The 6,000-nt window shown below is 41.3% G+C and overlaps 1 non-coding gene across 1 annotated transcript; it reads left to right on the forward strand.

The window, feature by feature from the left end:
- Window positions 1-4,699: 4,699 nt before the first annotated feature.
- LOC127183827 (small nucleolar RNA SNORA43) lies at window positions 4,700-4,839 on the forward strand. Its single transcript, XR_007830076.1, has one exon. It is a non-coding gene; the product is annotated as a small nucleolar RNA SNORA43 (small nucleolar RNA).
- Window positions 4,840-6,000: the final 1,161 nt, after the last annotated feature.

Below are 6,000 nucleotides of genomic sequence, written 5' to 3' on the forward strand. Positions count from 1 at the left end.
ATGGCCATACTGGAGCTCACTAAGTGTGGAAGGCTGGCCTCAAACTCAGGGAGATCCACCTGCCTTTGTCTCCAAAGAGTTGGGGTTAAATGTGTGCACCACTCCACCCAGCTATACTTTAAAAATGACCCATCTCTGAATCAGAGAGTAGAAAGATAACAAAAAATTAAAACAGGAAACATCATTGGTTTGAGCAATAATACTTGTTGAAATTGTACAGCGTATCAATTATGACTGATTACGTTGTAATTACATAATCCTATGTTTTTAATATTTTGGTTAATTTCTGTACTTTGTTAATTTAATCTCTTTAAAAATTTTAAAGTGTGTATACACCTGTATCATGGTGTGCATGTGCCAAAACTCTCTGGCCCTTATTTTGGTTCCACAATGTTTACATTATGTGCTGGTGTGTGGGTACACATACAACCCAGTGTAGGACTCAGAGAAAAACTTGCAGGAGTAATGTGGGTATCCAGGAGAATGAACTCAGACCATCAAGCTTAGCAACAGCAACTTTTATTCCCAGAGACAATTCTCTCGCTTACATTTGTGTTTCTGAGAAAGTATGAAGAACAAAATTTAGCCATCAGAATAAGCTAATATAAACCAATAAATAAATAAATAAGAACATAAATATCATTTTCATCTTCAAATAGATTTTAACATTGAAATGATCTGTATTCTTCAATGCTTGGGTGAGAATACGTTTATAACATGAGAAAGAGACAATATTTTAATGTGGGAATGGTTCTACTAATCTTACTCTGCACCAGTGAGAGCCAAGTGGAGAAAGGTATGTGTTACACATGGCTATTTATCATTTACTAGTTCCTGGGGGACTTTTTGTTAGTATGAATTTTTTCATGCTTTTGAAGAATACTGCGACGTGCAAAGGCTCTACCACATTGAGTGCATTCATAGGGTTTCTCTCCAGTATGAGTTCTCTCATGGAGTTGAAGACTACCGCGTTGTGTAAAAGCTTTACCACACTGAATACATTCATAGGGTTTCTCTCCAGTATGAGTTCTTTCATGGAGTTGAAGACTACTTCGATATGTAAAGGCTTTACCACACTGAATACACTCATAGGGTTTCACTCCAGTATGAATGCTTTCATGCAGTTGGAGAGTGCTGCGATATGCAAAGGCTTTGCCACATTTACTACATTCATAGGGTTTCTCTCCAGTGTGAGTTATTTGATGTCTTTGAAGATGAGTGTGATATGCATAGGCTTTTGCACATTGATTACATGTATAGGGTTTCTCTCCAGTATGAATTCTTTCATGCATCTTAAGATTACTGTTACTTTCAAAGACTTTACCACATTGGTTACACTCATAGCGTTTGTTTTCAGTGTGACTTTTTTCATGCAATTTAAGAAGACTGTTAAATGCAAAGGCTGTGCCACATTGACTACATTTATATGGTTTCTCTCCACTGTGAATTCTTTCATGGATTTGAACACTACGAGAATATGCAAAGGTTTTACCACATTGCTTACATGCATACGGTTTCTCTCCAGTATGAATTCTTTCATGCCTTTTAAGATTACCTTTAGTTGAAAAGGCTTTACCACATTGACTACATTCATAGGGTTTCTTCCAAGTATCACTTCTTTCATGGGTTGGAAGAGAGATGGGACATGCAAAGGATGTAAATAAATACTTTTCCTCTGTAGTATTACGTCTACCTACTTGGTAACCACTGTGACATGAAGAGACTTTATTTTCTTGATGATGTTCATAGGATTTCATTTCCAAATGAGTTTGTTGGTGTAATTCTAAAGAGGCTCTGGCACACTGATTACGCCCATAGAGACCCTCTTCATAATAAGTTGTCTTGTGTACTTGAAGATGGCTGTGATGGGCAAATGGATGGCGTTTACCACCTCCTTTTCCCATATGAGTTCTTTCATGTCTTTGAAGAGAACTGGAAGAACTCAGCACTTTCCCGCACTGATGACACTCACAACCTTTTCCTACAGACTGAGTCACACTACATGTGCGAAGTGAACCCGGAGACACAGATGAGTTCCCAAGTTCCTTGTGCTCGCAGAGCTTTTCCCCATTGTCAGTCTTCTGGTGTGTTCCCACGGGAGCTGGGAAACCAACGCCTTGTAAGCGTGTATCCCATCCACCTCGTCGTCTCACAGTGGGGATGACTACATGTCTCCTAATGGCTCTGGGAAAGAGAGAGGTGCACTGCTTCCTCCCATAGCCCTCAGGATCGCGTGGGATGTTTCTAGAGGGATACTTGAAATACCTATTAAAGGAAAAGTAACACATAGAAGATGTTGACTCTGCATTCACACAGCTTAACTTGCTATTTTCATAGACATGTGGTAGAGATTCAAGTTTCTCCACAACAACATCTTTGTTGAGTCCAGAAAACTGCTCCTCTCACTAAACTACAGCAAGTCACTAAAAGTATATGAGTAACACTAACTTCTCTACGGGCGATTTACTTATAACATGTCCTGGATATAAATTAATATGCTAATCAACATGTATGCTTTTCATGACACCAGAGCAGTACAAAACTAAGTGCATGGAGAGTTCTACAGCATGGTTCTCATGTGGCTATGGTTAAAATGTACTAGCTGTTAAGGCCCTGTCTGCTTTTCTTGTTTCTTTCTTTTTGTTTGTGATTTTGGTTTTTTTGAGACAGGCTTTCTCTGTGTATCCTTGGCTGTCTCGGACTCAGTTTGTAGACCAGGGTGACCTAGAACTCACAGAGACCTTCCTGCCTCTGCCTCCCCAAACACAGGAATTACAGGTGCAGCCTACAGTGTCTGCCTTTTCTTGTTTCTTAAAGGAATACTTTGTAAACACTAATCAGAAGCTTGACATTGAGGTATATGGGGTTGTGAGCATTTAATAATCCCCACAAAGCTGTGCTTGTTTACACTATTGTTTTCATTAAAACACTGGTGTCTGTTAAAATGTCTTCAGAGGCATGCATTTACTGGCTTGCACAAAAAAATTACCTTCCATGTCTTCTAGAACTTTGACAATATTCTTCAATATTCTGGTCTTCCCACCTGTAGCCTAAAATATAGTGAGAGAAAATGTATGCTATTGGAAATTTTACAAAGTTTAATGATTATCTTCAAAGAGCAATACTTGATTTATTCACTACATTTTTACCTCTTTCAGAATTTAAATCACAGAAGAGCACCAATATCTAAGGCTTTTTTCTTTTAAGCTAAAAAATGAATAAAAATTCACATCATTACCTACACATGTGAGGTTCCAGTAGGTTTCCAGCATCACATCTTTGTAGAGATTTTTCTGAGAAGGATCCAGCAAAGCCCACTCTTCCCGAGAGAAGTTCACATGCACGTCCTCATAGGTCACTGTCTTCTAAAGTTAACCATATACATGTATAGATATATAGGGTATATGTAGGTAAACACATGAAGTATACATATGTAGGTAATAGAAGCAGTGAGGTTCACTGCATTGTAAGTGTTCTTTATTGAATATATATTTACCTTATTACCTGTGTCAACAACATATTAGTTCCATGTCACAGAATTCCAAATGCAACACCAAGTTGTTTTAGAAGGAAAGAGAAAAGGAGAACCATGCCTCTCATTCCTGTGCACACTGGGTAGGACACGGCACGGCAGGAGACACATACACATACACAGAGACACGCAAACACAGCAGCATTGCTGAGCTAGGACACAGCATGGCAGGAGACATATACACATACACAGAGACACGCAAACAGAGCAGCATTCCTGAGCTAGGACACGGCACGGCAGAAGACACATACACATACACACTGGGTAGGACACGGCGTGGCAGGAGACACACACACATACACACTGGATAGGACACGGCACACAGGAGACACACACACATACACACTGGATAGGACACAGCACGGCAGGAGACACATACACATACACAGAGACACACAAACACAGCAGCATTGCTGAGCTAGGACACAGCATGGCAGGAGACACATACACATACACACTGGATAGGACACGGCACGGCAGGTGACACATACACATACACACTGGGTAGGACACTGCACGGCAGGAGACAGATACACATACACAGAGGCACGCAAACAGAGCAGCATTGCTGAGCAGATATCAGTAAAACTGTAGCAAAATGACTAACTTTCATCTTCTCCAGGGCATTGCATGCACAATGTGCATATACACACATGTTAAAAAACCCTATAAACATGAATAAAATTTAAATTCTTAAGAAACACAAGGTCACTCCTGGATGCTTGGTGAAGGGACACAGATTCCCAACTCATTACAAGGCCTGCATAAGCTACAGAAGGAATTCTGGACATCTTCTCCCACTATTCCAAATTTTTGTTATCATGTTTGTTGGGCTTGTCCATAGCATGGTGCTTGTCAAAAGACAACTCTGTAGAGTCTCTCCTCACAACTTTTAAGCATTGAATTCTGGTGGTCTCATGCATAGTATACTGGAAAATACCTTTGCTCACAGAGCCATCTCCTTTGCCCAGCCTATCCAATTTATGCACCCATTTTTGTTGTTTGGTTTTGGTATTGAGACAATACCACACTATGTACTGTCACTGGCCTGAAACTTAGCATTAGTGCAGGGTAGCCCAGAACCCAGAGGAATCTGCCTGTCTCTGCCTCCAGAGTGCAGGAAAGAAGGGATGCTGTTGGAAGTGCTGGTCAGGCTGCCTTAATGATGCTTTCCTAGATCTATCAGCACAGAGTCAGGCACAGTTACTCAGCTGTCCTGCAGCACGGGAGCAGAGAGCAAGGGGCTATTTCCACACTCAGCGTTCAGAAGTGAGTGAGCACTAAGAATGGTTTAGAGCCTGACATTTAAAGCCCATGGTGAGGTAGCACTACTGTTTGGTTTTGATGCTGTTGGACAGACCCCAAGGTCAGAACTCAAGGGCTCACCAAATGCCTGCTTGGTCAGCATTTTAGCAAGATAGAGGTTGGAAGCCAGAGAGGGAGGAAACTGGTATTCTTAGGGGACATTCATAAGGGTCAGGAAATACAAGGAATCTATCCAAACCTTTTCATCTTCCAGATCCAGAAGCCAGAAAGAATAAGGCCTAGTTCTTGGCTGAGGATTAGACGTGCAGATATAGTTTAGGCCATGGTCTCCAGGTATGGTCTCTGTAACCTTCCCATGACCTGGATTACCACCCAAACAAGCTTTGGGCCCCTCTATACTTCTCATGGTAGCCTACGGACTAAATTAGGAAGCACCTGCGTGTTGGCTGGTGTTTGATCATACTTCTAAGAATGTTGAGTTGAGGTCTCTGGTGCTGGCATTATGGTTGCAGGGCCCTCTTAGACTGAACGTTTCCACCTTCCCAACTGCACATGGACTTAGAAGTGATAATTATGAAGGGAAGGGAAACTGGCTGCAGGTGCTGTATCACCTACTTGTTAAATGAACTTACTAAGTCTAAATCAAAAGAAAAAACGATGTCTCTTTTTGGCTCAGCCCTAGCACACACTTTTAACCCAAAAGCTTTCTATATATATATGAGCTAGATGAAGTCAACTCTGTCAAGAGGCAGAGCAAGTAACCAGCAGAAAGGAGGGATATTGAGTTGAGGGTATTTAGCGCATTGTGGAGAAGGAGAAAGAGCTCGTTTCTTCTGGGATGATATTGGTGTAGGAAGGTCAGCTAGGTGCTTTCTCTGCCACTCTGACCTGTCAAGTTCTCACCCCAGCATCTGGTACTTGGATCTTCTTCGGTCAATTCTAATGATTGGAATTTTCTTTATAAAACCACATTTTTTTTTGTGCTCCACCTTGGGCCATGACCCTTCAGACAGAGAGATCACTCCATCTGAGGAGGAACTGAAAAACCAACAGATTTGGTAAGTCTTCTTGGAATTCCTCAAGGACAGTGTTAAGGCCTTAGGACCCTGTATAGTGCTACTCTAGATGTAGAGGAAAAGGAGGAGGAGGAGGAGGAGCAAGAGAAGAAGAAGAAGAAGAAGAAGAAGAAGAAGAAGAAGAAG

The sequence above is a fragment of the Acomys russatus genome, chromosome 31 (assembly GCF_903995435.1).
Source record: "Acomys russatus chromosome 31, mAcoRus1.1, whole genome shotgun sequence".
NCBI classification, from domain to species: Eukaryota; Metazoa; Chordata; class Mammalia; order Rodentia; family Muridae; genus Acomys; species Acomys russatus.